Below are 16,721 nucleotides of genomic sequence, written 5' to 3'. Positions count from 1 at the left end.
TCCTCCGGTGTACCGACCGCTGGTGGACCTGTTAACAATGGAGGAGCGACATTTGATCATCACCTACAGGTTTGACCGTGCCACAATCCAGGAACTGTGTACCCAGTTGGAGCCAGACCTGATCTCACCAGTCCGCCATCCCACAGGAATACCCCCTGACGTGCAGGTGCTATCAGTGCTCCATTTCCTTGCAAGTGGGTCTTTTCAGACAACAGTGGCCATGGAATCAGGGATGTCCCAGCCAATGTTTTCCAACGTGTTGTCCAGAGTGTTGTCTGCCTTGCTGAAACACGTAAGCAGCTACATCATTTTCTCACAGGTGGGGGATTTGGCTACAGTGAAAGGTGACTTCTATGCCCTTGGACATATCCCCAACATCATAGGTGCTATTGATAGGACCCATGTAGCTCTGGTCCCCCCTGCAGGAGTGAACAGGTATACAGGAACCGGAAAAGTTATCATTCAATGAATGTACAGATGGTATGTTTGGCAGACCAGTACATCTCCCAGGTAAATGCTATGTTCCCTGGCTCTGTGCATGACGCCTACATCCTGCGGAATAGCAGTATCCGGTATGTGATGGGTCAACTCCAGAGGCACCGGGTGTGGCTATTAGGGGACTCTGGTTACCCCAACCTGTCATGGCTATTGACCCCAGTGAGGAATCCCAGGACCAGGGCAGAGGAACGCTACAATGAGGCCCATGGGCGGACTAGGAGGGTGATCGAACGCACCTTCGGCCTCCTGAAGGCCAGGTTCAGGTGCCTCCATATGACAGGTGGTTCCCTATTCTACTCACCAAAGAAGGTGTGCCAGATCATCATCGCCTGCTCAATGCTTCATAATCTTGCTTTGCGACACCAGGTGCCTTTTCTGCAGGAGGATGGTCCAGATGGCGGTGTTGTGGCAGCTGTGGAGCCTGTGGACAGTGATGAGGAGGAAGCTGAGGAAGAAGACATAGACAACAGGGAGTCAGTCATACAGCAATATTTCCAGTGACACACAGGTGAGAATATTTTTGTTTACTATTACATTCACTTTCACACTTCTACCTCTATCCTGTCTGTCATTTAATAGCAGTATTTGGTAACTGAGTTGTACCTTTCCATTACAGTTTCACAGGTGTGGTTACCAACGTGTGTCATCTGCTTGCATCCTTCATGGACTTGTGATGTGTGACATAGGTATGTTGGCATTACAATTGAAAACGCATTTTGACACTGTCATTGATAATACAAATTTACCAAATCACAGAATGACTCCAGATTGTTTTGTGCTTTAAGGGTGTTTATTTAAGTGCTCAAAAATGGAGTGGGGTTGTAAAATGGTGATGGGGGATGGTGGAGGAATGCAGAGTCCAGGCTATTAGTCTCACAGGTGCTTTGCCCATATGGGCAGAGGAAGTGGAGCTGGGGCAGTCCCAATCTGGACAGGGTAACAAAGTAGGACAGTGGGAGGACAATCAGGGTGGTCTCATTTCCTGGCGGGGGTCTTGCCATCTTATTCTGTCCTGTTCCTGGATCTCAGGGACCGCTTGCGGGGTGTTTCTCCGTCTGCACGGGGTGGGGTGCTGGTGTGGTGGTCCTGTGGTGGGGCGTCCTGTCCACTAGCGCCGGCAGAGGTGGTGGGCAGTTCATCGTCCATGCTAGTGTCAGGGGCCCCTTGGAGTGCCACGGTGTCCCTCATGGTCTTTTGTATGTCCTTCAGCACCCCTACGATGGTGCCCAGGACGGAGCTGATGGTTCTGAGCTCCTCCCGGAACCCCAAATACTGGTCCTCCTGCATGCGCTGGGTCTCCTGAAACTTGGCCAGGACCGTCGCCATCGTCTCCTGGGAGTGGTGGTATGCTCCCATGATGGAGGAGAGGGCCTCGTGGAGAGTGGGTTCCCTTGGCCTGTCCGCCCCCTGTCGCACACCAACCCTCCCAGTTCCCCTGTGTTCCTGTGCCTCCGTCCCCTTTACCGTGTGCCCACTACCACTGCCCCCAGGTCCCTGTTGTTCTTGGGGTGGTGGGTTATCCTGGGTTCCCTGTAGTGGTGGACACACCGCTGATTGACGTGTCCTGGGTACGGAGGTATGGGCCCGCTGGGTGGGTGCTGTGCTGGTGTTACCAGAGGGTGGAAGGTCAGTGTTGGGATGTGCCTGTGCGAGGGGAACTGATTGTCCCGAGGCCCAAGATGGTCCGGGCTGGTCATCTGGATCCAGTTGGCCAGAGCTGCTGTCGTCACTGTTGGCCTCTTCTGTGGGTGGAGTGGAGATGTCTGGACCCTCCTGTGTGGTGACGTTCCGTAGTGGTCCTGCAGGGGTATAAGAGCATGATTATTGCATGTGTGTGTGTCATGGTGTGCAATGGGTGGGTGTGCGTGTACCCCAGTGCAAGCATTCCTGTGTGGGGGTTAATGTGATGATTGATAGGGGGATGTTATGGGTATGTGCAGTGAGCATGCTTTAGTGAGGGGTAACCATGCTTAGTTGTGTCATGCAGGGCTTGGGGTTGGGATGTGTGGTTTGTGTTTGTACATTAGTGAGGAGTTGTAGTGATAGGAGAGGGGTTGAGGGTGGGGGTATGTGATAGAATGCAGGTATGGTGGGGGGTATGATAGTTAGGATTTGACTTACCAGTGTCCATTCCTCCACCGACTCCTCCGAGGCCCTCTGGATGCATGATGGTCAAGACTTGTTCCTCCCATGTTGTTAGTTGTGGGGGAGGAGGTGGGGGTCCGCCGCCAGTCCGCTGTACCGCAATGTTGTGCCTGGAGACCACTGAACGCACCTTCCCCCGTAGGTCGTTCCACCTCTTCCTGATGTCCTCCCAATTTCTTGGATGCTGTCCCACAGCGTTGACCCTGTCCACGATTCTGCGCCATAGCTCCATCTTCCTGGCTATGGAGGTGTGCTGCACCTGTGAGCCAAATAGCTGTGGCTCTACCCGGAGGATTTCCTCCACCATGACCCTGAGCTCTTCCTCGGAAAACCTGGGGTGTCTTTGGCGTGACATGGGGTGGTGTGGGTGATGTGTGGGGTGGTGTATGTGTTGATGTGTGTGGTGATGTGTAGTGGTGTGTGGTGTTTTGTGCGTGGAATGTTGTATGGGTGATGGTGTTGTGTGCCCCTGTGTGGTGGGGTTCCCAATTGCTGTGCTCTCTGTCTCTCGGCTTCCTCAAGATTTCAGGTTGTAGGGGTTTGTGTGTGATGTGGGTGTGTGTTTTATATCGTGTTGATTGTGTGGGAGTGGTGTTTGTATGTGTATCAGGTGTGTGTATTTGGAATTGTCCAATGTGGCGGTGTTTTGGAGATGTGTGTGTATTTTGAGCGTAGCGGTGTGTACCGCCACTGGAATACCGCGGTTGAAAGACTGCTGCGTGGATTCGTGGGTCGTGATAGCATGGGCGTGTTTCTGTTGGCATGAGCGTGGAGGAATTGTTTTCGCCAGTTTAACACTGACCTTTGGTGTGGCGGACTTGTGTGGGTGCCTGAATTTTGGAGGATTCCGAGATGTGTGTCATTATAGCTGTGGCGGTATTCCGCGGCCTACAACACAGCATATACAAGTTTGGACTAGTCTAGTTGAAAAATATGAACTGAGGGTATACACATTTTCTAAAATAACTTTAGATTCATATTGTTTCACGGGCCCCAGCAAATGTCTATAACTGTGTCCATTCATAGACTGTTTGGATACAGTTGTCCCCAAATGTTTACCAAGATTCATTGAAGTATATGTCAGTAAATTATACTTTGAACATGTAACTGTAGGTATAAGATTTAGCAAAACCACTGACACTGTAATGTAATTCCTTGTCTATTCATGTATAAAATTGTCATCAGCATTCTAACACGTATGAACCTGTACTATAAATGCACAGAATTCATAACATTACATAGGGTGCCTCTTTGTAGTAGGTATACAGTCACTGAAATCTTTCCATAACCGACAAAGGTGTACATCGTGTTTGAAATCTGAGCCCTTCTTCCCCCTGTAACAAGTGTTAGTCACGCGTCATACTATTCTATTTGGTTTTCAATTATTGTAGACAAAATTTAGAATCTCATTCCAACCAACGCTCGAGTCTGCACATACATTAAAGACCTAGGGGCAGATTTATCAAAATAATGTTTGTAAAAAATTGGTTGCAATTTGGAACCAGTCTTTTAGTAACCAGTATCTAATTTTACAAACCGACTAAATTATTAACAGGTCAGTCCACAAAATTCTGGTTAGGAGCAGGTCGCAGTTTGACATGCCAAATGAATACTTAATGGACAGGTTGCAAATTGTGACTCACTTCTATTAGCCACATTCACAGGGATTGTGGCCTTTAAGGGAAAGCAGACCACCATTCTAGTCATTGCTTTTGAAAAAAGAAATTTATTTCTAAGCTGTCCCAAATGAGGCTGCTCTACAAAAAATATTTTCAAAGTTCTAGCTCACTCATACTGAGCACGCATAGGTTTTTGTGTTGATTGATTTAACCTATGCCTGTCTTGTATTCCAATATATGAACAATTTTCTACATTGATTTTTATGCTTACATGGTCTTTTTTGATTATGTTTGGCCTCTTCAATCAGTGCTTTTTGTGATATATTGAACATCTCACCATAACTTTTCATGATTGTCTTCAAATTACACTTAGCTGGGTGTTGTTGTTGTAAATACTAATACAATAGTTCAGCTTTAGTCAATGGTTTTCTCATATGGTTTAATACATGTGCCCTTTGCCTGGCCGGTAACTGCCATCAGAGTGCAAAATACAGCCCGCTCGAAAGCTCTCAGCTGACTGAATATAAGTTCAATCAATCAATCAACCAGGTGGTACTTGTATAGCATGGCTTGTCATCCGATTGGGTATCCAGGTGCTTGCTGCCTGTGTTATTCGAAAAGTCAGATCTTGAGCCCCTGAAGCGGGTCAGCGAGGTTGTGGTGTGGAGGTGGAGGGGAGGGCGTTCCAGGCTTTGGTAGCGAGGTGGGAGAAGGAGCGTTGGCGCGTTGGAGTGGGAGCAGCGTATGAATGGTGTCTTTGTGAGGGCATGGTGTGCGGAGTTGAAGTTCCTGGAAGGTTGGTGTAAGTGCAGGCGGTGGTTCAGGTAGGTGGGTCCTTGGTCGTGGAGGGCTTTGTAGGCATGGGTCAAGAGTTTGACTCAAACCAAACTCCTGATGAGCAGATCCAGCCCTTAGGGTTTTCCTCACAGCTCTCAACAGCAGGTGCAGTCCTTCTTCTGTCTTCCATGAATCCAGTAGTGTTCTGAAGAGGGTGCACAGAGGTGCCACATTTATATCTGGCACTGACCTGTGGGTTGTGGTGTCTCCTGGCCAGTCCTCCAGCAATAGGGAAATAAGTTCCCCGGGGCTCCCCTACCCACTTTTGCACCAGGTCCTGTGTGCTCTACTGTAAACAATCCCACAGTGTCCCTCTAAACCTAAATCCAAGATGGCAGAAACTTTCTTCCTTTGTGCAGAGCATCTGTGCCCATCCTAGAGGCATGACTAGACAAATATGCAAGCCCTCCCCTATGGTGACTCAAAAGCAGTTTGGGGTATAGCTCCTCTCCCACTGGGATTGGTGCTTGGCATGCTAGTTAGTCAAAAGAGAGGCAAGCTCAAGAGTGAGCTATATCTGCTAGTGACAGAGTATTCATCTTGTGAAGGTACGCAAGGGGCTGGATACATACCCAGGCCATCCTGTCAGGGATAAGTCAAATTCTCCCCACACCGAGTCCTTTGTCTCAATCCTAATCAAGGCCTTATTCAGCTCCTGGTTGGCAGTTGGAAGCTCAGGCTTCTAGAGCCGTTAGAAAGACTAAACAAATAACTTTAAAAGTACATTTTGTAAAACATTTGTCACAAATCTGATTTTACAAATTCATTGGATTTACAATAAATATTTTAAACAGTCCAAGAAATAACTTTTTACCTGTTTCCTAGATTAAGCTAATATTATTTATTGTTACTATTAACTCCCAATGATTTCCCATGAAATACATGGTACTGTGAAAACAGCATTTCAGGCCTTTTTACTTGAAGGATGTTTTACTTTAAACGTTTACATGACCTACTTCACACTGCATTAGGGACACTTAAATCTAACTTAGGAGTGGCTTATTAATATTTAAAGGAGAGTTTGGGCCTGTCAAAAGGGGCTATTTAGACAGGTCAAATGTGCAGATAAAACCTGCACAGTCAGGCTGCTTTTGGCAGGCCTGCAGACATGTTTTACATTGTCACATTAGTGGTTATACAATATGTGCTTCAGTCCACTAGTGACATTTACCTTACAGACCCTTTGTACATGTGGTACCATCTACTAGGGACTAATTGGTAAGTTAAGTAGGCCAACTAGGAATATAGCCAAATTCAACAAGTCTTAGAGGTCAGAGAACAGGCACTGTGGCCTGGTTAGCAGAATCCCAGTGCACAGAGTATAAAAATAAAAAAAAACAGCAGTATCAACCCAAAGAGAATGTGGGTGATTATGGGAAAAAAGCCATTTTCTTGCAACTATTAACTTGGTGATTATCAAAAAAGTCTTTCCATGAGGTCTATTAAAAAATATAATGATTCACTAATAACTTTATCACTATAAAAGAAGAACTTCAGTTTCAATAAATGGGCATTTGAGTTTTTCTTTATAGTCACGCAGGGGAGACCTCTTCCCCTCTTGAGGGGAACCCAGTTTGTGCAGAACGTGGGCTGTGAAGGAGCTGTTATGTGCTGTCAAGAAGCCACCTTCTTCTTTTTCCTTTCTATGTTCCTTTTTTTTTTTTTTAAAGATGTTTTTTATTGAGTCAAATATAAGAACATTAACTTAACATTGCCAGGACAGAGATATGCAGTTGTGAATATATATGCATAAGGAATATTGTACTTATAAATGCATATTAAACATGTAAATGAATTAGGCATATACAGCAATATAGTATCAAAGACTCCAAGTTTGAATAAAGGAAGAAGAAAGAGAGAGGGAGAGGGAGAAGAGCTATAGGGATAGAAAAGGGAATCAAGTGATAGCCATGTGGAGAGAGAGGTAATAGACATTAGTTACAGCGAATGTAAGATTAAATAAGTATATATAAGAAGAAAAACAGGAAATATATTGACATTTTTTTTAAAAAGGAGGAGAAAAATCCATTTCCTTCGCAGTACGTGAGAGATAGTTACTTAATGGCAACCATAGCTGATGACATTTGAAGAAAGTTCCTGTTGAATCAAGCTTGTAGCTGTCAAGTCTATGATGATAACATACAGAATTCCACCACTGTCTGAGAGTAATGTTCTCTGAAGATTTCCAGTTAGAAGTAATATTAGAGATTGCAATAGAAAGCAAAAGGTCCACCAATTTTCCAAGAGGCCTGAATGAACTCCAGATATTGTGTATGCCACCCAAAAACAGTAATTCAAATGACATTGGTAAGGAGATCTGCGCTATTGCTGAAATGCGAGACCATATTGAGGACCAAAAAGTAGATAGGGATGGACAGGAAAAAAAACATGTGAATGTCAGTACTCTGCTGAGTGTGGCAGCGCCAACAATTGTCATTTTGTGCAAGTTTGAGTTTGTAAAGGCGTACAGGAGTGTAGAAAAGTCTATTATGAAAAAAATATAGGGTCTGTGTGAGGCTTGCAGTGCGTGCAGTGGAATGTATCTTATACCATATTCTATCCCATAAAAAAGTTGGCCAAACAACACCAAGATCTGATTCCCACAATGTCTCAATAGGTGATTTGAGTCTAGGTGAAACAGACGTTCTTAAAAGTTAATAAATTCCAGCTGCCCTAGGATCATTAGAAGTTACAATCGGGTGTGAAGATGATGCAAGAGAAGAATGATTATTATGTATAAGTTTATTGAGGGCCTCTTGGACTAGAGTAGAAAGAATGATATATTGGGATTTCATGTGAATAGGGAGATTATAAATTGCTGAGAGAGTAGTAAATGGGATGATAGAGACTTTATGATATAATTGGGAAAAGAGAAGAATACCTTTAGTCATCCAAGCCTTCCACCACAAGGGTTTACCTTGTTTCCTAAGCGAACTATTGTGCCAAACAGGATTGTTAAAGAATTGATTAATGGGGGTAAGATGCAAAATAAAAAAGGTTTCAGTAAGTTGATTGAATGGGAGATAGTACTGGGCAACCGGAATTTTGGGGGGTTAGACATAAATATAATGTGTTTATGGGAAAAGGGAGAAATAAATGTTTCTTCCAAAGAGAACCATAGCTTTTGAGGGGCATCATTGAGTGTAGATAAATAGGGATGTATTTGCTTAATGCCAAAAGATTTGTGATAAGTTATAAAGTCAGGAAAATTAACTCCACCTTGTACTTTAGGAAGTTTTAATTTCGAGAGAGAGATTCAGGATTGTTTACCGTTCCACAGGAACTTGGATAGAATTTTATCAATTGAACTAAAAAATAGTTTCGATCTCTTAATAGGAAGCATCATAAAGAAGAAGTTAATGATAGGGAGAAAGCATCATGTTAATGGTGTCCAAGCGGCCCCACCCCGTGAGATATAACAGAGACCATTTCTGTGTGAGATCTACAAGCTTTGCAGATAAGATTTCTAAATTAGTCCTTAATGTATCCTTGAGAGTAGTGCAGTACCATACCCCCAGGCATTTAATCTTAGAAGAATTCCAAGATAATCCTGCATCAAGGAATACAGAGCCAGTGCAATGAACATTACGTGGTAAGACCACTGTTTTGTCTATAGTAAGTTTATAGCCAGATACATCAGAATATGAGTTGAGCTCATGTAGGAATGCAGGAAGAGAAGTGTCAGGGTGAGACATGAACAAAAGAATATCATCAGCATATGTCATAAATTTGATGTGTGCATTATTAATTTGAAACCCCGTAAATTGTTCAGATGTTTTTAATTGGTATAGGAAAGGTTCGAGAGCCAAAATAAATAGTAAAGGAGATAATGGGCATCCCTGACGAGTACCCCTTTTAGAGGGAAAAAAGGAGACCGGATACCGTTTTTATAACCGAGGAACATGGTGAGGAATAAAGAATGGATATAAAATGTCGGCATTTAGTACCTAGTCCATGCCATTCCAATGCTTTCGACAAGAAACCCCAGTAGACCCTATCAAAGGCCTTTTCCGCATCCAATGATAAAGCTGCCAGAGGAATCTTAAGTTTAGATGCCTTGTTAATAATATTTTAAAAAGTACGGGAATTATCTGCTACATTTCTATTAGGGATAAAACCAGATTGAGAATCAATAAGGTCAGGTATTTATGGGAGTAAACGGAGAGCTAAAACTTTGGCATAGAGTTTACAATCAGTATTAATTAAAGATATGGGTCTATAATTTTTACAGTCAGTCGCATCCCGATCTTTTTTGGGAAAAAGACAAATCAAGGCCTCCGTAAATGAGCCAGATGCAGAACCTGACATTATAAAGTGATTAAGTAATTGAAAGAGTTTGGGGAAAAGAGACTTAGCAAACTGAATAAAGAATTCTACTGTGAAGCCATCTGGGCCTGGAGCCTTACCCTTGGGGAGAGATTGTAAAGCTGTATATAGTTCGGTAAGTTGTAGGGGTTGGTCTAAAGATGAGAGGTCAATCTGCAATGGGTCTCTTGGTTTGAGATTAGAGAAATATTGGTTGAGAGATTCAACTGTTGGTATGTGTTCTGGAGTGTACAGGTCCTTATAGTAAGAAGCGAAACACAATGCTATATCTTTATCTCTTAAGTGTTTAACACCAATGTTATCTGTGATAGATTTAATAGTTGTTTTTTCTTTGTTTCAAATATTGAGCTAGAAGAGAACCAGCTTTATTGTTACCAACATAATATCTGGCATTTATTTTCAGGAGGGTGCTGCATGCTTGTTCAGTGGTATATTGGTTAAACTCCATTTTAGCTGAGACTAGTGCTTCACGATGTGTTTTACTAGTTTTGTGAGTATAAAAATTCATGTTCTAGGGACTTTATATTTTCAAGGATGGAAGTCGATTTTTGTTGAGCAGACTTTTTTTTTTGAGTGAGCGTAGCTTATGATGAAACCCCCAGAGGCTGCTTTGAATGCATCCCACACAAAATGAAATGATAGTTGATCACTATCGCTGATGTGAAAGTAGTCTTCTATAACTTACTGTAGGAAGCGATAAAAGTAGCATCTGAAAGTAGAGAGTTATTAAACCTCAATGAAGATGTTTTAGAACCATTAAGAAAAAAATCAAGATCAAGGTCAGTAATCACAGGTGCGTGATCTGAGATCAAAATAACTTCGATTTCAGAGTTGACCATATGTTGCAATAAACCTTTACTCAGAAAGATATAATCAAGCCTAAAATGGGAATGGTGGGTAGGAGAATAAAAAGAGTATTACAAGAGGTCGGGATTGCATACTCTCCAGGAATCAGAGAGAGAATGCTGTAAAATAAAGTTTTAAAAAGCTTTTTGGGAGGCATGTGGAATAAAACGTGACGTGGAACGTCTGTCTAAAAATGGATCGAGAATTTGGTTGCAGTCACCACCTATTAGTAAATTGTTTGAGGAATGTTCAGAGACAATATGTGAAAGATTCTTCCAAAAATTTGGATCCGGATGTGTGGGGCCGTATATTTTTAGGATAGTAAGAGAAATATTGTCAATTGTAAATGTAACAAGTACCCAGCGACCTTCTGTATCTTGATGCTGTGAAATTAAGGTAGGTTTGAGAGATTTATGACAGAGTATAATTACCCCATTTTTGTTTGTGATGGAAGGGGAGCAGAAAATGTCCCCCACCCATTGTTTTTTAAGCTTAATTGCCTCAGAGTCGTTGAGGTGAGTCTCTTGCAACAAAGCAATGTGCCATTTCAAACGAGCTAGGTGAGATAAGACACACTGACGTTTAATGGGGTGTTTAAGCCCCTTAACATTCCAAGTAACGGTTCTAAGTTGCATAACAAGAAGTATTAATAAACAACTGCTGTAACAAGGAAAAAACTAGGCATATCAATTTTGCAAAAGCAAAGAAATGGGAAAGAAACAAGATAGTAAAGAAAAAGAAAAGGAGGAAGATGACCTCCAGAAGTTGTATATACATGGATGTGGCAATACATAGACTAAAGTCCACGAAAGCTGAAGAAAACAAGATAGAAAGTAAATACCCCGAAAGGTAGAGGGACAGCGGAGAACCTGAAAAGACTGTCAAGAGTGGCTTCAGCACAAGAAAAGTGATATGAGATATTAAAACATATGAAGGCGAGTTTCATGGAAGAAAGAAAAAACATACAAACGAAAAATTTACCATTCAGGAGACCAAATAACGTAATAACTGCAGTAAAGGACTGTGACATGAAAAACAATAAAAATCTAAGCTTACCAGTGGAACGTGTAGGAGAACAATTTGGATGGTGAGAAAGGGATACGGTTGGGAAAGGAACATGAGGATTGCACAAAGAACACTATCTAAAAAAAATATATAAATAAGAAGATGCAGAGAAGGAAAACCATATATATAAATATTAAACATAACCATTACTATTAAACTGTCCAGAAAAAAAAAAAAAGAAAGGACATTAAAGACAAATTACATTATATCTTCAAGTAATTGCCGATGCTCCTAATTCCATTGCTTCTGTTTTGTGTTGGTTAATAAAAGTTTGTAGTGCTGAAGGTTCCTCAAACGAGTAAGATTTGTCCTTGAATGTAATTTTGAAAAGGCATGGGTGAAGAAGACCATATCAAATATTCAAGAATTTGAGTCGTGGACATAAGTCCAAAAACTGTTTGCGACGTGCAGCTGTAGCAGGAGAGAAGTCTTGTGTGAAAAACACTTTATGACCTGACCTTAGCAAAGAGCCCATCTTTTTGGCTTCCGAGAGTATTTGCATCAAGTCAGTAAATTGGAGAAAGAGAATAATAATTCCTCTAGGGTGTGCACGAGGGCCAGTTGAAGTCTGTGGACCTAACCAATGTGCCCATTGGATAGAGAGGGGAGAGGTAGAAGGCAAGCGAAGAATTGAAGGTATTGCTGTTTGAAGGAATGCAATCATGTTAGAGCCTTGCAAACCTTCTGGAATCCCAAAAAGGCGAAGATTATTTCTCCTATTTCTGTTTTCTAAGTTTTCAGTAAGCCTTTTAAGTTTAGCTATGTCCTTGGAGATCTGAGGATTGACAGTGTTACAATCTTCAAGGTTACTGACTCTCAGTCCAGAGTACAAATTTGTTGTACGTGTTTGTTGTTGCTCCTCAATATGTTGCAAAGAGGCATTAGTGTCCATCATAAAGGGCTTCAGTGCACGCAATTCCTCCATGACATGATCTAGAGTAAGATGTGTAGGTGATTTTGAGGGAGAATCAAGGTCTTTTTTTGGGCGCTTGACGGAGGAAGTGTTAGATGTTTTTTTCGCAACTGCGCCAGCAGCATGAGATGAAGAGGCGCTATCCTTTAAAAAGACTGCAGCACTATCCATTGTTAAATCTGATGGTAGAGAAGATTTAGTTATATGTGTGCGCACCACTCAAAGAGGATTATTAGACTTGGAGAAAGATGATGACTGGCAACTCTGAGAATTATGTGGTCTCCCTATAAAAGCCAGCAGCAATTTGGTAATAGGAAGCCAGCAATGTGAGGTGTTGATGAAATGATATTACGATGAGAAGCTGCTGCCAGACGTTTCCAACAACAGAGCAAAACATAATAAACAAATAGATAAATAGAAAATCCTAAATTATTCTCTCATAACAGGCATGACAGAATACCACAAGAGCAAAGCACTTTACTGCACATAGTCAAACAATTGGTGACTAGTTTTAAGGGAACCTTCTGAAAAGGAAAAATCCCCTCCATCAAAGGAAAGCATTTACCATGTTATAAAGAGCAATTTGAAAGAGCTCCTTGACAAGAGCTGCCAGTGAATACTGAAAGTTGAAAACCTCAGCTATATGTGTTTGAAGAGAGAGGTCAAAAGTTCAGCTGGCTGTCAGAAGGCAATAAATATTCCATTGCAGAGGAAGATAGATTTGTAGAATCACATCCAGGCAAGCAGTTAAAAGTCAAATAGAAACATCTCTGTGAAAGTTTAGGTTTGTGCAGAGGCTTATGGATTGAAACACCATGATGCAGATAAATAATTACCTCAGGCCCTCACATGAAGTCTCTGAAATAATTACCTCAGGCCCTCACATGAAGTCTCTGAAATGACTTCAAAACTCCATGTCTCTGTAAGATAAAGGCATATTTATGCAGTGCAGAGCTCTGGTGCTCAAAAATGCTGAAGAAATTAATCATTTTGATGTGAAAACATCTCCTTCTTTCCAGGAAGTGCTGAAGCCTCACGAGCTCTAAAGAGCAGTTGCCATCTTGTGTGACCTCCAGCCACGCCCCTTTTCTGTGTTCCTTGACATGCAGGCAGGGGGAACACTCTTCTTCTAGTGCTGGTAGAGTTTGCAGCTGGGGGTGCCTCCCACACCCCCAGACACAGGGAGGAGGGGGAGGCAACCAGTAATGCTCCCATGGGTTTACCCTTTCCAAGAAGGTTCCTGTTAGACTTGGCATCCTTGGCGTGGTCTCCCCTAACTTTTTGCCTCTGCTTCTCAGGTTGTTGATGTGTGCTGGGCTCTGTTTTTGCTGTTTTTGATACTCTGTGCAATTTACCACAGCTAACTAGTGCTAAAGTGCAAGTGCTCCTATTTAAAATGGGTGTGCAATTGGCTTATCCATGATTGACATATTTGATTTATTAGTAAATCCCTAGTAAATGGCACTAGAAGTGCACAGGGACTTTAAACCAAATGCTACTAGTGGGCCTGCAGCTCTGGTTGTGTCACCCACATTTGTAGCCCTGTAAACATGGCTCAGGCCTGCCACTGCAGTGTCTATGTAAACAGTTTTAAACTGCCAATTCGACTTGACAAATGTACCTACTTGCCAGGCCTAAACCTTCACTTTTCATACATGTAAGGCACCCCTAAGGTAGGTGGCCCTAGGTAGCCCTATGGCCAGGGTGGAGTGTATGTTAAAGGTGGGACATTGTGTGTTACATGTCCTAACAGTGAAATACTGCTAAATGTATTCTTTAGTGTTGCAAGGCCTATCTCTCATAGGTTAACATGGGGACTGCTTTTTTTTAGATATTATTAAAGTGCAGATTCCCTTCGAGAGCAGGTAGATATGTGAAGTTTGGGGTCTCTGAACTCACAATTTAAAAATACATCTTTTGGTAAAGTTGTTTTTTAGATTTTAAGTTTGAAACTGCCACTTTTAGAAAGTAGGCATTTTCTTGCTTAAACCAATTTGTGACTCTGCCTGTTTGTGGATTGCCTGTCTGAGTCAGTTTGACAGTTGGACTGTTTGTGAATCCCCTCTAGACAGTGAGACAAAGGGAGCTGGGGTGTAGCCTGCATATCCTGATGAGCCATCTGTGCTAGTGTGAAGGGAGGAGTGGTCACTTACACCTGAATGAGCTGCCTGCCCACTCACAAAGCAGTCTCCAACCCCCTGGTCTATGTCTGAGGCCAGGCATGGGCAAGGCAGGATCTTGTGAACAATAGAGACTTTCCTTTGAAGTATGCCTACTTCAAAGGAAGAAAGAAGTATAAGTATTGGACCTAAAACCCCTGAAAATAAGATCACTTCTGGAATCAAGAGGAACCTTGGCCAAGGAGAAGAGCTGAGGAGAAATACTTCCCCTGCTTTTTGACTGTGCTTTGTTGGGCTATCCTGCAGTTTCTACTTCTGCCTGTGAAAGGGGACAAAGACTGGCCTTTGTGGTATATTTCTTCTTGTGACTAATCTCCAAGGGATCAAACCGAGCTTGCTTCTTGTTTTGAATTCTCAGGACCATCAAAGACTTCCTCTTCTAACATCTGGACTCTCTGCTTAGACTCCTGCCCTGCCAAGTGGTGTCCTATCTATTCCCTGGGCCCTTGAAAGGTGAATTTGGCAGACAAGAGCTGAAAACCCACACAGGCTAGGAGATCGACTCATCGCGGCTGGAAAAACAAAGTACAACACGCGCTTGTGGCTGCTAATAATGACGCAAACCCCACACAGCACGGTTTTCTAACACCGTGCAAGAGGATTTTCCAAGCATCGTCCCTGGGCGTCAAAGTCAACCTGACTGTGCGGATCCGAGGTGCACTATCCATAAATCAAAGCAACGATCCATTGTGAGGGAGAAAAACGAGTCATTGCCGTCCCAACCGGAGAAGAAACTACACATGGCAAGGAAGGAATCGACACATCAATGCCTTTTCCGTTGCACGCTCGCCCGTGCAGCTTTATTTTTTATGCTAACCAGGTACTTTGTGCAAAAAAACTTTTCCATTGTTTTCTATGGAGTACGACTCTTAGGGGGTCATTACAACCCTGGCGGACGGTGTTAAAGCTGCGGTAATACCGCAAACAGGCAGGCGGAAAAAAAAGGGAATTATGACCGTGGCGGAAACCGCCAACAAAGACAGCCACTTTAACACTCCGACCGCCACGGCGGTACAGACAAGCAACGTGGCGGTCACCGCCAACAGGCAGGCGGAAGACAATGTACCGCCCACAGTATTACAACCCGCCAATCCGCCACCTTTTCACCGTGGATAAAAACACGTCCGAAACAGCTTTTGCAATGGGAAATCGCTCACCTTAACACACTCCACGAAGAAGGAGAACACCATGGAGCCCGAACTACAAATACTCGAACACCAGCAGCGGCGGCACCGAAGACAACAGTGAGTACTGCACCTACGACATAGGGGAGGGGGGAGGCAAAAGTCAGGGACACACACGCAAAACCCCCACCCCCCACCCTCGCACATTACAAAACACACACCAATGCATTTCCAAACATCACAGTAACAACCCACAACCTCCCTGGAAGAATGCACAGACAAAAGGAAATCAGTTCAAACATTGTAAAGTATCAAAATACAGTTACCAAATATATACAGATATATATACACAATCAAAATATTATACATTACGAGAAGTAGTGCAGGTATGCACATATCAAAGTCCGTGCATCACTGGGCCCAAAATGCATGGGCGAGGCCCACACTAGATACCTGTCCACAAACGGAGAGAACATTGCAGGGGCATCAGATAGAAATACAACAGGCACCTCAGGGGGAAGGGAAGGGGGGCACCTCAGCCGGATGAGTGCACCACGCCAGATCCACGACGGGGCTCCATGCCCATTGATGTATCCTGGAGAGTGCAAAGCCACAGTCTCACAAGTCTCTACAGTGGGTGGTTTGCCCACTGTACCATCCTGGGGAGTGTAAAGCCACAGTCTCTCAAGTCTCTACAGTGGGTGGTTTGCCCACTGTACCATCCTGGGGAGTGCAAAACCACAGTGTCTCAAGTGGATAACAGTCTCCACTGCTTCTGGAGGGGGACTGGTGCCCAGAGTGCTTCATCCTGTTAAGGACAGACGGAGTGGATGCATGTCTTTACTGGTTCTGGAGGGGGAATGGTGCCCAGACTGCATCAGGCTCCCCGTGACGGTTCCTGTCCCGTCACTGTCCCAGCTGCACATGGGACAATGATGCTTGATGTGGCGTTTTTTTCCCTGTCCAGCGGTGCTTTGGCATGTCGGTCGAAGCCCTGTTCAGCGGTCTTCACCATGGCGGTCTTTTTCCTGTTCAGCGGTGCTTTGCCATGGCGGTCTCTGACCTGTTCAGCGGTTCTTTGCCCTGTTCAGCAGTGCTTTGCCCTGTTCAGTGGTCTTCACCATGGCGGTCTTTTCCCTGTTCAGCGGTGCTTTGCCATGGCGGTCTC

The sequence above is a fragment of the Pleurodeles waltl genome, chromosome 1_2, assembly GCF_031143425.1.
Source record: "Pleurodeles waltl isolate 20211129_DDA chromosome 1_2, aPleWal1.hap1.20221129, whole genome shotgun sequence".
Lineage (NCBI taxonomy): Eukaryota > Metazoa > Chordata > Amphibia > Caudata > Salamandridae > Pleurodeles > Pleurodeles waltl.
This window is presented reverse-complemented; position numbering follows the sequence as displayed.